This window comes from Dreissena polymorpha, chromosome 6, assembly GCF_020536995.1.
Source record: "Dreissena polymorpha isolate Duluth1 chromosome 6, UMN_Dpol_1.0, whole genome shotgun sequence".
Taxonomy (NCBI): domain Eukaryota; kingdom Metazoa; phylum Mollusca; class Bivalvia; order Myida; family Dreissenidae; genus Dreissena; species Dreissena polymorpha.
This window is the reverse complement of record NC_068360.1, coordinates 67184468-67199602: the sequence shown is the minus strand read 5'-3', so window position 1 is coordinate 67199602 and position 15135 is coordinate 67184468. Positions and strand designations below refer to the sequence as shown.

The window sequence follows — 15135 nt, the reverse complement described above, 5'->3', positions numbered from 1 at the left end:
TTCTGGCGTGCGCTAACTTTAATAGCAAAACAAACTTTCTACAGCAATATGTTAATTATATACCGTAGCATAAACTATTAATAATTCAGAGACATCTTAAAAGATATTTGTACTATACTGTGCAATCTAGCCACATAAATTAAGGTGAACATTATATTCGCACACTATAAGCATGTTTTTTTTTCACAAGTGTTCGTCACAATAGGTCATAAAGAGTAATACAATTACTTAATATTGCAAAACATCATATAGAAAACTCACTGTTTGGCGCAGTCAGTACACATGCACAACTACAGATAAATGGACTTCCTTTATATTAAAATCAAAACAACCATGATACGATAACTACGAGTCCTATAGTAAATACATGTGAAACGTTTGATACAGTTGAAACTTCAAGGCAGTCACAAACCAAGCTCACTCTATAGAAGCAACAACAGCTCTAGAGAGACTTGCAACTAAACGCATTAAGGTTTCTACCAAATAATTCAGTTAACTTACTGCTTTTATCAACTGCATGTTAAAACACAACACATCAACTAAAATCATGTACACATCATGTAAAAATCCATAGCAAAATTTCTACAATAAGTCGAACAATTGGATTCGCCACCTTTGAATACATGTTCCACATATATATATATATATATATATATATATATAGATATATATATATAATATATATAATATATATATATATATAATCTATATAGATATATATATATATAATATATATTATTTATATTTATATATATATACTTATATATATAACACACGTCACATTCGTCGCAAACGTAAATTACTTAGTCACACATGACGCAAAACGGTACCTTTCCTTTGATCCGAGTTCTTGTCGACAGAATCCTTATGCACTGCGCATGCGCCTTAATGATATACCAATACTTTCAATAAACATGTAACCCTTTCGCAAACTTAATTATGGACTTGTTTCATAAGCATTTTCATCGAAAAAGTCAAGAATAAACCGGCACACCTCGTTTGGGAATTTAATATTTGTTAAGTATACAAATTTTTAGCCTGTACTGCTTAATAATCTGTCTGATTTAACATCGTAGGACATATCTTACAATAAGATGCAAATATTCAAAATAAACAATACTTAAGTGTTTGTATTCATATTTTTTAAACATATTATAAGACATAAACAGTTATTTATTTCCACTTTCCGGATATACTTTTGTTTTTTTGCGCAGACCCTTTACTATGTTTAGTTATCGCAACAATTATAAAAATAACTTGTAAGTTTGCGATCGTTTTTACTAAATTTGATCAAATCTCCTAATCCAAATGTATATATTAACATCAACTGAAGAACGGTTTATTTTAAATAGAGATTCGAATGAGTAATTGTTGTTAAATTGGAACTCATGTGAAAAGGTAACTACGAAGAAGTTTAAGCCGACCTATATACCCTATTTTGGGGTATGTTGTGTGAGGCAGTGGGAATAAATGACTTTAAGCGCCTAATACTAATAATTAAACAATATTACCTTATTCATAAATTTAACGTGTCGTAAGACTCATTGAAAAACACACGGTGCAAATGATCACTGTATTGTTCTTAAACAAGAATTCGGTACTTTCATAGTGAGTGGATAGGCGGGGTAAACTGTTTGTATGAACATTCACAATTCAAGAGGGGTGCCAATCAAAACACGGTTTTGTTGAAAGATTTCTCTTATGCTAATGAATGCTGTATTTTTTTCCGGACAATATGGTATGTTTCTTAACTGCTGCTAGTGCAATTTCTACCTTAGACGGTGTAATTTATTACAGCGATAAACGTCATATCCAGATCTGTTTAAAGTAATCGATTTTGGCAATTACGTACATGTTTATAAACAAAAAATATTGTTCACATTATATTTATAAAATAAAAAACTAATGAGTAATAATGCATAATCATGCACAGAAAAATGCGTCTTACAACCAGAGGGAATGAAAGGCCCAAAGTCGCTCATCTGAGACACAAAGGAACTGACATGTTCTGCGCAGCCAAGATATCATTAGACAATGTTTCATAAAAATTGAACAATAAATGTGACTTTAAGAGTGTTAACATTAGGTTTTACTATAGCAATATAATGATTAATGTCCCATCCCCTGTAGAGAGAGTGAACTAGGTTTTACAATATCCATATTAGGGTAAATGCCCCGCCCCTGGCGGCCATGATGTTAACAGACAGAAACATTTTCGAACTCATCCAAGATATTATTAAAACAAATCTTCCAACCAAGTTTCATGATGATCAGCAAATAAATGAGACCACTAGAGTGCTAACAAGGTTCTAATATAGCCATATACGTAAAAATGCCCCGTCCCCTGGCGGCAATGTTTTCAACCCACAGGAACCATTTTCAAACTCGTATGAGTTCTCATAGGGAAAAATCTAATGACCAATTACATAAAGATCGAACAATAAATGTGGCCTCTAGTGTTCAAAGCAAATGTTGACGACGCGCGACGGACGACGGACATAAGGTTTTCACAAAAGCTTACCATTGAGCACGTTGTGCTCAGGTGAATTAAAACAAAACAAACTGAAATGTTTATATATAACTTACAAGTATTTATGAACGTAGGCCTACTGCTCTCAAATTCCGGCACCGATGGCGATTTGGCCCCAAATTTCAGCGATGAGGTCATATCACGTGGGGGGTGACTGGTAACCCATTGGCAAGTAAACGCTATTATTTATCTTCGAATGGAAGCTTTGAAACGTACTGTTTAGCGGCTGATTTTTGAAACAGGTTCTTCAGGGGAGGTTATCGGAGACTGTGGCGTTTTCGGAAGTTGTCGTTCTTGCTCATTGTCTTTGTCCTGAGCTTCTGAATGATCAACAACGAAATGCATTTGAATGACTTCGATTATTAAATACGAATCTCGTTCTGGGAAAATTTGTCCTGCTGCATGAAGTGTCGTCACTTATAAGACTAAGCATTGCACGCAGCCTCATTCGGGACGAAACTTTCCGATTAAAATGGATTTGCGCTAAGATGAGACTTCCTTTAAATGAAAATGCCCATCAAAGCAGAAAGTATCGTCTCTGGTACGGACAAATGCTTATCCGGGGCAACACTTAACACACACACATTAAGCTTACTTTTCCCAGAACGTGGCTTATAAACAACACACAGTGCGAGGCCTTTATCTGGATCTAACATTCATTACAAACGCTATTATTTACGCAACTATATTATTTTACTTCACCGAACAGGATTATGCAACAGCATCAGTTTATTTACTTGTTTGCATTTCAATATTGATATGCAAATAAAACGCATTTAGAACTGTAATTATGTAATTAAATATTAAATAGAAATAGTGGTTGTTCGATGATTTTCATAACAAGAAATAGAGCAAAATACACCAGTTTGCTCATTCACATCGCACGCTTATCAAAAAAAGTAAATTATGGCTTGTTTATAAATTCATGAATTCATGAACAATACAATTACAATCGATTCCTACAAAGTGCTCATACAGACGTATAAAAAAAGGTAAACATGTTTGTTAAAAAGCGCAGCGCATAATGAATTAACATTACTTCAATCCAAGTAAATTAGCAACACATTGAATTGTCTCGCAGAGAAACAAAAGCAACACGAAGGTCGTTTTCATATTACCATCGACTTAGTTGAGCTGGCCCTGTCATTTTACGTAAAGATCGACAAAATGTATGTCGAACTGTGAGTAATATACACTGTATGAAATCCATGTATTATGACAATTTAACATTATTATATAAAACCAATACCCACGTAAAATGCACATTTAAATTACTAGTGATATTACCAGAGTAAATATTAATACATATTGGTATAAGAAAGAATGGTTCAATCTGAAAGTTTTATAAATATTTGTTGTTTAGACATATTAAGAAAAATACACGGTACATAAAGCTTTCGGCGACTTTAAATACATAATATTTACGGCATATTTGCCGCATGCAACCACAAAATAAAGCAACATGTTGACAACATTTGAGATTTTTTTCCAACCTGTGAAACATTTAGACATTTTTACAATGCGTATACGAAATTCACATAATGCCCGATTGTGAACAAGCGATACAAAATGCAATGGGAAGTTAGTGTTTGAAGCGTATTAAGCGTTAAGCCAATCAACTGGTTTGTAAAAACAAAGACGATAATACAAAGAGTTACGTTTTAACAAAATATTCCATGTGTTTTGTTATAGTATGACAGTTCTATTCAACCAGTTACCCCCGATCAACAAACACCTTCAAAACAATTAGTTTAGGAGAAACATGATATTATCCTCCGTAAACTGTGCTAACTTCACGTACATGAATTATAGTATTATACAAGTATAATATCAAATATAACATAATCATATGAACATTCAATAATTAGGACTGATTGGAAGTGAGTATGAAACAAAAGGTATCCAAAACACAGTGGATAACAACATCACTCTCTGAACGTTGTCCAATGGTTAGACTTACAGAAATGAAATGATCGGGAACACAATGGATATAATACAATAAGCATCGTCACATCAAACCGCTTTATTAATACACATGGTTAACCTTTCCTAATAGGCGTAGACTGACATCGTATTACGAGTTGGAACGACCGCCCGTCTGTAAATTGCATTGCGATGTTTAATCGTATACGTATTTTGTGCATGTTTGTTGTGATAACGGTACGGAAATTAAACTACAAAAGTATTTTCGCCTTTTATGATGATGATTCTGTTGGTTATGGTGATTATGATGATTACGTTATGATTACGATGATGATGATGAGATGATGATGATGATGATGATGATGATGATGATGATGATGATGTGATGATGATGATGAGATGATGATGATGATGATGATGATGATGATGATGATGATGATGAGATGATGATGTCGTAGCTGATGGTGAAGGTAAGGTGAAAAGTGACGAGTTTTCGGCTGAAACGGGCATTTAAAATATCAATGAATTAGACATTAGCATAAAGATATAATTAAATGCAAGGGAGAACACTGCAACGTGACAATTTTGACACAAGAATGTACAATTTTCATCCCTTATATTTGGCTTTTGGAAGGGTGTATTAAATTAAAGGGGTATTAATTCAGTCATACCATATAACATTATTTTAAGGAAAAGATGTTGATGAGTTCAAACGGACTCCCAAAGCGTTTTTGCATAAAACAAAATAGTAATCTGTACTGGTCAATACATAAGGAAGAAGAGATTTTCTGGAAAAACAATGCACAATTTCATACAAAGGCTACATATTATATAATATATCATCATGTTGATATATTGTATACAGCAAGCATAAATACTAGGTTTGATATAATATGGGATATTTATAGTAAGTCTACTTGATATATGTTTGTTAAAGTGTTAAAAAAACGATCCTTGGATATCAAAGGTACCATTAAACGTTAATTTCAATGTCAGATATAAATGGTACCATAAAACATTATGTTCAAGATCAGATATAATGATTGTAATTCATTAATGGCATGAAGGTATGGTATACAATTATCTGAAGGTATGCTATACAATTATCGACATAATTGTTATTCATATACATAGGTTTTTTGAGAATTCTGAATCATTCAATTATTTGAAGAATTATAGTTACTTTAAACAGTAATTCAGGTGACGTTTGCCTAAGACGCGACGGGAATAGAATATAAAAGCACACGCACAGTTAAGTATATCAATAAGGAAACTATCGGATACTATCGGCGCAATTTATTGGTGCAGTGGTGTATTATGGGGCTTTTTCACAGATTTTGGCATGTATAGAAGTTTGTCAGTAAATGCTTTATATTGATATGTAAAAATTTGGATCTTAAAAGTAACCCTTAACTGGTCTCGAGCCTCTGACCCCTGGAGTAAAATTCTATCGCCTAGACCACTCGACCATCCGTAATTGTAATATTTATACTTTATATTAGCAATCCTCGTAGTGTAACAAAATTTAACGACAACAACAATACTCTCGAAATTATGAAATCGTTCCGCGTTGCAACGCTTTATAATTTTCAGGTTGTAAAATCGTCAAACGATGCATAAAATGGATATTTTAGAGCATGGTAAATGTTCAGTATTACTGTTTCCTCTCAAATATCATAACTACAACGAAAATTTGCGAATCTGAAAGATTTTCTTTTATTTTGTATATTTACCAAAACGTGAAAAGATCCCTCTAAAGTAGTTATACGATGGGTATACTCATGGTACACATCTTACAGCAGGAGTGTTAATTTATAAAACACTGGAATATATAAAGGGGTGCACATCACTCACGCTGTGCTGCAAACTCGGGTATAATGATTTCTTGGTAAACGTATTTTAAATGACAACTGCAATGCGTGCATGGTAAAATTAGCCTTGGAAAACAGGGCTTGCTGAATGTGCGTTACGTGTCATCCAAGATTATCCTTTGCACAGGCATATCCGGGATGATGCTTTCCGCGTGAATGTGTCTGTGCCGTTTAAAGGAAGTCTCTTGTTAACATAAATCCAGTTAAGGCGAAAAGTTTCGTCACTGATTAGCCTGTGCCGTCTGAACATGCAAATCTTGGAAGACACTTAGCTTATAAACAAGCCCAGTTTTCCCTGAACGAATTTTATATATAGGTTCTCGAATAACTGACCACTTTCGTCCTCATCGGTGTCTTTGAGAAACATTCTGCTTTTAGTTTGCAGTTCGTCTGAAAACCATCTAGTCAAGTTTAACATTTTCTGCATATAGCTATTTATAAATTTGGCTCTATGCATGGATATTCGTAGAAATAAAAATGAAATTGAGCTTGGATTTGGTACTTTCTACAGATTGTTACATTTGAATATAGATACATTTTGTATAACACAAATCTATCAATATACAATTCTGCGTTGTGGAATCTCAACAAACAATCTTAATGTACACATTATTGATAATTTAAAAGAAACTAGAAAGGGAATAAACTTATCGAATTATATACTTATTGTGCAAAGTTCAATGTTCAAATTCATATTAAAAACACGTTGTTAAAGCAGCTATTAGATGTAATAGCGTTTATTTGGTCAATAGTATAATATGTATTGATGTAATAGAAACTAAGTTTGAACCATAAGTTGCTTTTAAATCAGTAGATTAAAAAAGTTTGATTGTTCATTTAATGAATTCTTCTTAAGATATCGTTTATAAGTCCAGATGTTCTTTTAACATTTATTAAAAAGATAACTTAACATAACATATTACAACCAGTTTCATGGACTTCAACGTTAATACCTATGATATAAAATTAACGTTTCTAATTTTAATTAGCCAAACGGAGAGAAAACTAGCCAAAGAAACTACCAAACTAGGGTTTTTGACTGATACATTAAGTGAGAACTAAGATATTAAACGAAAAGTTGCTGAGAACAAAGGAGAAAACTTAAAATGCATATGGATATAACATCTACTGAAAGCGAATATTTTCAAGGGAAGTTACTCTGTTCACCTAACAGCCATTGATTTTTCTTTTCCAAAATTATCTCCTTTGCCTGGCGTTGAAGTTGGTCTGATATTACAACATGTTTCATACAAAAAATTTACAGAATAAGGAGCCAAAACAAGAAAATAAAAAAGAATATGAATCACGACAAAGACATAACAACAACTTTAATGTTAGAATTGTGAATCACCATAAAACATGCGATATGTTTTCGCAACAAGCCGCGTACGTGTTATTGTATCCTATATTAAAAGCAATATTTAAGTTCCTCAAACAAAATTTTGTCAAAACAAAAGTTAACGAATCAAATGTAGATAAAAAGAGTCACAATCAATGTACTCGCTTACAATTTAACATCTCATAAATACCTAAGAATACGTATATTGAAAATATATATACAAAGAATTCCCGCCTTGCATGACTGGTTACTTACTTAGGAAATCCCCGAGTGATTGTCGGCTGCCGCGTAGGGGTGATGACCGGAGATTTAAGGGCCAAAGGTCTCCCAGGACGTTCTCTGTCGTGGGTGAAGGCTCGTCTTGACACCTGATGATCGAAGCGAATAAATAGTAAATATGAATGAAACTCAATAATAATATATGAAAGCACGGATCGCGCAGGGGAACTGTATAATTGTACGTGTAGTACCAGAAAAAAGCTGAAAAAACCCATGTAATTTCGACGTGTAATAAATTTTTTAATATCACCAAAGAACTTTTTAGTTACTGTCTAAAAAGGGGGGCAAGCACTTAATTCAAGGAGCGACTTAGGAGCCAATTAAGTATTGATTGGCTTTTTAAATGATTAAATGCAATGTTTAATGCTTGATGGAAACGACAGCACCAGTCTAGTGGTGTATTTCTCTGATTGATATACAAACCCACCGGTAGTGAAGGCTCCTCTAAAATGCGTTCCTTATCTAATTTTTATACTCTCAAAGTTCGGAAACGCATTGCGGTTGATACGGACAGGACATACCAAACATATACGTGCTAATATACTCAACTGAAACTTTGTTCCTATTACATATTTTATAGGAGTTTAATTTTGCATTTCGCGAACAATAAATGCAAATTGTCAAGCCAAATGTTAATGAATGCATAGCTCAACATTAAAAAAGCAAAAAAATATAAATTTGTGTATCAAACCCCCCCAAATAAAATGCATTAGCTGAAACGAAATAAGTTATTTATAACTAAATGAAGGCATAATTCGAGTCGCACATACATGGTTCATGGTCTATTATATACTGATATAGAACTATTGTAACACTAACTATCAAACAAATACAATTATTCGATAAGCTAGCTGTATACCAAAACGGTATTAATGTTACCGATATGAAATAATTTGTTCAAATGTGTACCGTAAGATGTCCGTATAAAAACAATATATATATTTTTAATGATATTAATATGTCAGGACTAATTTGTTAATTCGGGGAAGCCATCTTTGAGTAAACGTCATTTAATAAATTAATATATGAACTTTTAATTATTAAATAATTTTTTATCCGAACATGACATTGGGAAATTGTGAGCCAACTCATGTTTTAATGCGTTATCAGATGCTTGTTTAGACCCTACCGATCATTTGTTTCATCCTAATAGAAACTTATCTCCCTTGATTAACCATATCTATAACGAAGCCGGACGATGTATAAATGAAAGAAATTAACATTTAGCGGAAGAAGTTGTTAAATTATAATGAATCAAATGCAATCGTCTGTTTTAATGATATTCGCATTTTTTTGTTTCAATGGAAGTCGACTCTCTTTTGTAATCTAAACTTGCGTAGTGATTACAGGTTTCACATTATTAAAAGAACAATGTACATATATAAGTCATGAACGATCACAACATAACCATTTGAATGGTATTAACAGTTTCTCAGTCAATTTTCCTTGACGTTCGACTATCATTCGATCTTATTTTAGGTTTGTAAACCACGTGACTAACCTCGGGTTCGCACCGGTTGCACGGTCTCCTCGTTGGTAAGCAAATCTAATTTCAGGGGTTCAACCTTTGGCGCTGGGCGAATGTAGTTCACAGGCTTAGGTGCGACGCTGTTAGTCTTGTTCGTTGTGTATGTTCCCGGTGGGTTGATCGGTGGTCCTTTATACGGAAGTTTTAAAGTCTGTTACGTCATTGGCTACATCATCAGCCACGTCATCGGTTTCCACGCGATGAATGCCGTTCATTTTTGGAGAGTTTATGATGGTGCTCTCAAAATGTTGGTCTTTATTTCCCCGATTTCATTAACGATGTTCTGAATTTTCTTCTCATCAACGCTTGTTTTAAATCCTATCTCCATCGAATCTGGGCGATTTGCTTCGTAGGAGGCGTTAAGTAAGCGAGTAAGCTTCGTAACAACTGTATTTGCTAGATTCAAAAACTCAGGTTTGTTAGTGAAAACCAGCATACGGGATGCATAGTTACACGAATTTCCATATCTGACTTCGCATTCTGCAGTTTATCCGTTTCCTTGGCAGTCAACGATTTGCGTTCTTGGCAAATCACATCGACCCGCTCCTTAAGTTGAGCTCTGCGCTTTCTAAGCGTAGCCTCCAGAGCGTCGAACAGTTTGTCTACGTCGCCATTAACTTGGTTCCGTTTCGTTTCTATTACGTTGCATTCCGCATCATGCGCTTTGGCACTTGAGCTTATCAACGAGATTTTCGTCAGCAACTCTCCAATAAGCCGCTCTACGTGGAGTTTGCTTTCGTCATATACTTCGTCAAGATTTCTTATTACATTACCGTTGGATTGACCATGGTCCCCTACAACGCATTGTGTGCATACCGACTTTTGGCCGTCGTCACCCATGCAATTAAAACGAGAGGGGTTGATCCTCGTGCCCAGGTACAGAACACAGTTCTTTCCTTGAAAAACTACCAATACCTGCGCCCTTTAAATCCTCAATGGATAAAATAGCATGTTTTCGTGTAAGCTGCGTGCGCTTATGCGCATTCTTGCACTCGGTGCATAGGAAGACAAAACAGTCCTTGCAGAATTGTTCCCCTTTGTTGTCGTCCGGACAGTCTGAACATTTAATCGTCGACGACTTCTTCTGGATCTTTATCATGTCCATCATATTCATCATGGTTGTATCTTTGGTAAAGTCAAGTTCGCTTGATACTCGATGCTCCCTCGCGGCAAATGAAGCACCGAACGACGGAACCCTTAACGGCGTTCAGTTGTGCAATCGTTGCATAACCGTGTGCAGGCATGGGTAACAGTTTCGGAGCTCTTTGCTCGTCATCGTACTCCGTATTGCAGACGTTACACAGGATAAAATCCTCGTCTAAATCGTCGATGGTTGTCATATTTGGTCGCTAACGTCAACTGAAAACACACAAACATATATTCCATGGAAATAGGTCAACCTGTCGATAATTAACAAGTGATGATTATTAGCATAATGTTGATTCCAATAATAAAAACTGTTTTAAACTAAATGTTTTTATTTATACGTAGACTAAGGGGATCTTATTTTACACTGAAATAATATTTTAATCATTATCATACATCCCATACAACATGACAAGTTATTATTTGTCAGTAATATTCCATCATAAACATGTAGAAAATGTTTTAAATCAAGCGCTTATTATGAAATATTAGTTTCAGCGCGATGTATCATGTGTCACATTTACTCGGTTAATTATCATCTAAGATATCCCATTATATCTGATTTCAAGTATACGTGCTATTGAGCGCGTCATGAAGTTATCCCAGTTCATTATGCGACCCAGTAGATACACTAGCGGGTGCCATTTAATACTCCAAACATCAATGGTGATCGATCTTCGTAAAGAGATTATTATTCGAAAATATGCGATTTGACGCTCGATAAGCTGCGTTATTGAATGGGTTTGTGATCATAATTACTTTAAACTGCTTTAAAATGCGAATGCGATTCATAATAAATCAGGCAATGTTTTTAAAGAAAGAGATATGTTTTGAGTATGAAAAAATGGACATAGCATTAATAATGGTGTTTAATAAAGTCTTGCTAAAGTTAAGCAAATACATGTAATGTTGCAAATGAAACCTATATTAAGGGCAAATCTCTAAACGCGTGTTGGGTAAGGGTAAGGGTTCAAGCCCTTAGAAACACCTGAAATAAGCAGCTTATAAACAACGTAAACGCGATTCCTGACATTTAGATCCTGATATTGTCTGACATATTTGGAATGTCATTAGAGTGCCATTCTATTTCGCACTTTATAAAGTCGAGCTCTGGAAGAAACGGGCTGAATTCAAGTGCGTAAGGTGTCATCCTATATTAGCGAGTGCTGTCCGCACAGGCCAATCATTGAAGGCACTTTCTTCATAGACTGAAGTTTAATGGAAAAATATTTTCCTTCCATAACAGTCGACAGTGCCGACAGCACAATCTAATCTGGGACGACACTGTAAGCAAATGCATTAATCACGGTGTTCATAGAGCGCGGCTTATATTCAGGGTTGTTAACCACGATGTTGTTCATTTAATAATGTCGCGATCAGTAAAATCAGTCATTCCGTTTTCATTTAATGTAAATAAACCCATTAGACGTCACTTATTTTAGTGGACGCTGCCGATAGCGGAATTAGAAATAATTAAATTCTTTACATAAAATGGCCTATCTGAAATTCTAATTCACTTGAACCCACCCATTCAATGGACGTATGCATATAAGATGTTCGATTTTATTAGAGATTCTTCTTTACATTAAGAAATATACTGCATCATTTGCTTCTTAAAGTGTTATTGATACCCTATCGATCAATACCCTAAATGTTCATATCACCGCTTATAATACAATATCCCACTATTAATACATGTTACTATACAATTTGACGACTCTAGTTGTTTAAATGTTCATAGACTTATTTATTTACATTTTTACCGAAATGACTGTTTTGTTTAGGGAAACAATTACATATGATTACAACAAAAGCTACACCGCTTAACATTTATATAAGCACATTCATTCTGAATAAATCTTTAATAAGCGCGTAAGAATTATGTCTTAGTATTCAAAACCAAAAGTCAGGGCTTTTTGTCCTTGGAAGGTGAATATGTCAGGGCATTGAAAGTCATATTCTTTCAGAAACTTGTATAAGCACACACTTTACAAATCAACGCGTTTTTTCGACCAAACAAATACTACGATATCTCATTTACTCGGTTAATTAAAATCTAAGATATTCGACTAAATCAGATTAATGTATACAAACCATTGAGCGCGTCATGAAGTTATCCGTGTGTATTGTGCGGACCCAGTAGATACACTAGCGGGTGTCATTTAACATTTCGATAATCAATGGGTATACGGCGCTGTATAGAAATTATTATCCGAAAATATGCGGTTAGTCGCCGATAAGTGATTTAATTGAATAAATGTGTGATAATAATTGCTTAACGTAGATTTTAAATGCTTACGATTTATGATGAATTATGTTGTCTTTGAGTAGTAGACTTAATTTGAAAAAAGAAATTAACGTTTGCAAAAGGATAGAGCACTGATATAGTTAGATTCGTATACAAAAAATGTTCTCTATATATAGACAACGAACAAACATTAACAAAGCAAAACAATAACAATTGTAAATTCTGTTTGAAATTTAGATGTAGCATAACGCAATTTAAAATAGTGCTTAAAACGCGTGCTTATCGAAAATACGTACGTTTTCGGTTTCAACATGTTAAACACGTTTTACAAAAGGCTAAATTAATATAACGACAGTGTGTTTAAAGTGGGATTTAAAGCTATAAATGCTATTATTTTCGTAACAAAACGATACCTGCCGATAATGTTTAAAATAAACACCACATAGCATTTGATATTTTGATTTGCATTGTGTGACGTTTTCTTTTGAAAATATTTACCTAACGGCTTACGTTTTGTGAAAGGCGATTTAGGAATGTCTAACTTAGACGTGCTTTGGTAATTTTTCAATATTTATTTTGTAAGGCCAACAGGTTGATACCCGCACGAAGCCCGGTATGTGTACGCTGTTTTAATAGAAAATACTTATATTATTCACGTATGCAAAGGGTCACGTTTTGTGAAATGTGAGGTGAATGCATGTGTGAATAGTCCCTGATAAGTATGTGCGTACTGCACATTTCGTCTGAAACGACATTTTACGCACAAGCATTAAGCGCAGTTAAAAGATGCTTTAACTATAATGTTCTTTATTTGAAGTTAAAAAAAAACTACCAGCAAGCTTTTCGTCCTTTGTTGAAAGTGTCGAATTTAAAGTAGTAACAGTAACAGCACATTTAAAAGACACGTTTTGGAGTTAATGAAAATAATAATTATTATCGATCTAAGAAACTGTCTAATTTAATATCATTCACTTTTATCAAATCTTCGTTAAGTAACTTATAACTTAATAGGAGAGACATGAAATACAATAGATCTACAATAAAAATATTAAATGCGTTCGCTCCTATTTATAATTACTGTGATAGCACGCGCATGGTATTTAAAATCACAGTCAGGATAGATTTTTCAGTAAACACGTTCACACTAAAGCTTAAAAATCCGATCATGTCATCCTTATGCAATCGCAAGCTAAATACACGATCACAACATTCTACTCGTCCGTAATTCAAATATCGTGCCTTTAAACTGCCTCTGTTCATACAAATATAGATAAGCGCGTGTTGCAATTTCAACTCCTTGTTCGTACATGCAAACGTTAAACTTAAGTTCAAACAACGAATCCATAATTACTTAGCGGATCGATTTTACCGACTCTTTAAGAGGGCAACTTGCACTACGCTGCTGACAGTAAAGTCGTAAAGATAATTTTCTTCAACTGCTATATTTATTTCATTTAGGCTACTTTCTTAAACCCACCCCATTATAACAAGGTGGTGAATGCATATTAACCGTGCTCTGTGAAAAGGGGGTTTAATGCATGTGCGCAAAGTGTCGTTCAAGATTAGCCTGTGCAGTCCGCACAGGCTAATCAGGGACGAAACTTTCCGCTTTTATTATATTTACGTTTATAGAAAGTTTCTTCTTAGCACAAATCCAGTTTAGGTGGAAAGTGTCGTCCCTGATTAACCCGTGCAGACTGCACAGTCTAATCTGGGACGACACTTAATGTGAAAGCATTTTAAAAAAAATTTCGCAGAGCGTGACGCATTATATATGTTTATTTAAGATCCCCAATACTTGATGACTATGCCTGTGATAGAAAGTTTTATTCAGTTTGTACAAATGCAGTGTTTGAAGTATCCAACAACGTGAAGTGAAAATTTATATTTGTTATTTAAAAAAACACAGCGTTAACAAATGCGGATCATGTTGCGGAAATTATTTTCCGATTTTAGTGGAAAATATTTATGAACATTTTCTTTATTTATCTATTTACTTTTTTCTAAAGCTAATTTTAAATGCGGACACTCGTTCGATAAAATGTTTAAATAGATATGTTAAACCATTTAAAGCTCTTTCGAACCGGATAAGCCCCTACGCATGTTCGTGTCAAATTGAGGGATTACACTTAAATCTAGAGCTCCGTGTGATAACACATATTTCGTCGTTGACCACAAATTCATTGTAATATCGTCTTCATGATATGTGTCGTGTTCTAAGAAAACTGGGCTTAATGCAAGTGCGTAAAGTGTCGTTCCAGATTAGCCTGT

At 34.3% G+C, this 15135-nt stretch overlaps 1 pseudogene; it reads right to left on the bottom strand.

The window, feature by feature from the left end:
• Positions 1 to 15135, bottom strand: part of LOC127835773 (uncharacterized) — a 20024-nt pseudogene that overhangs the window by 4078 nt on the left and 811 nt on the right.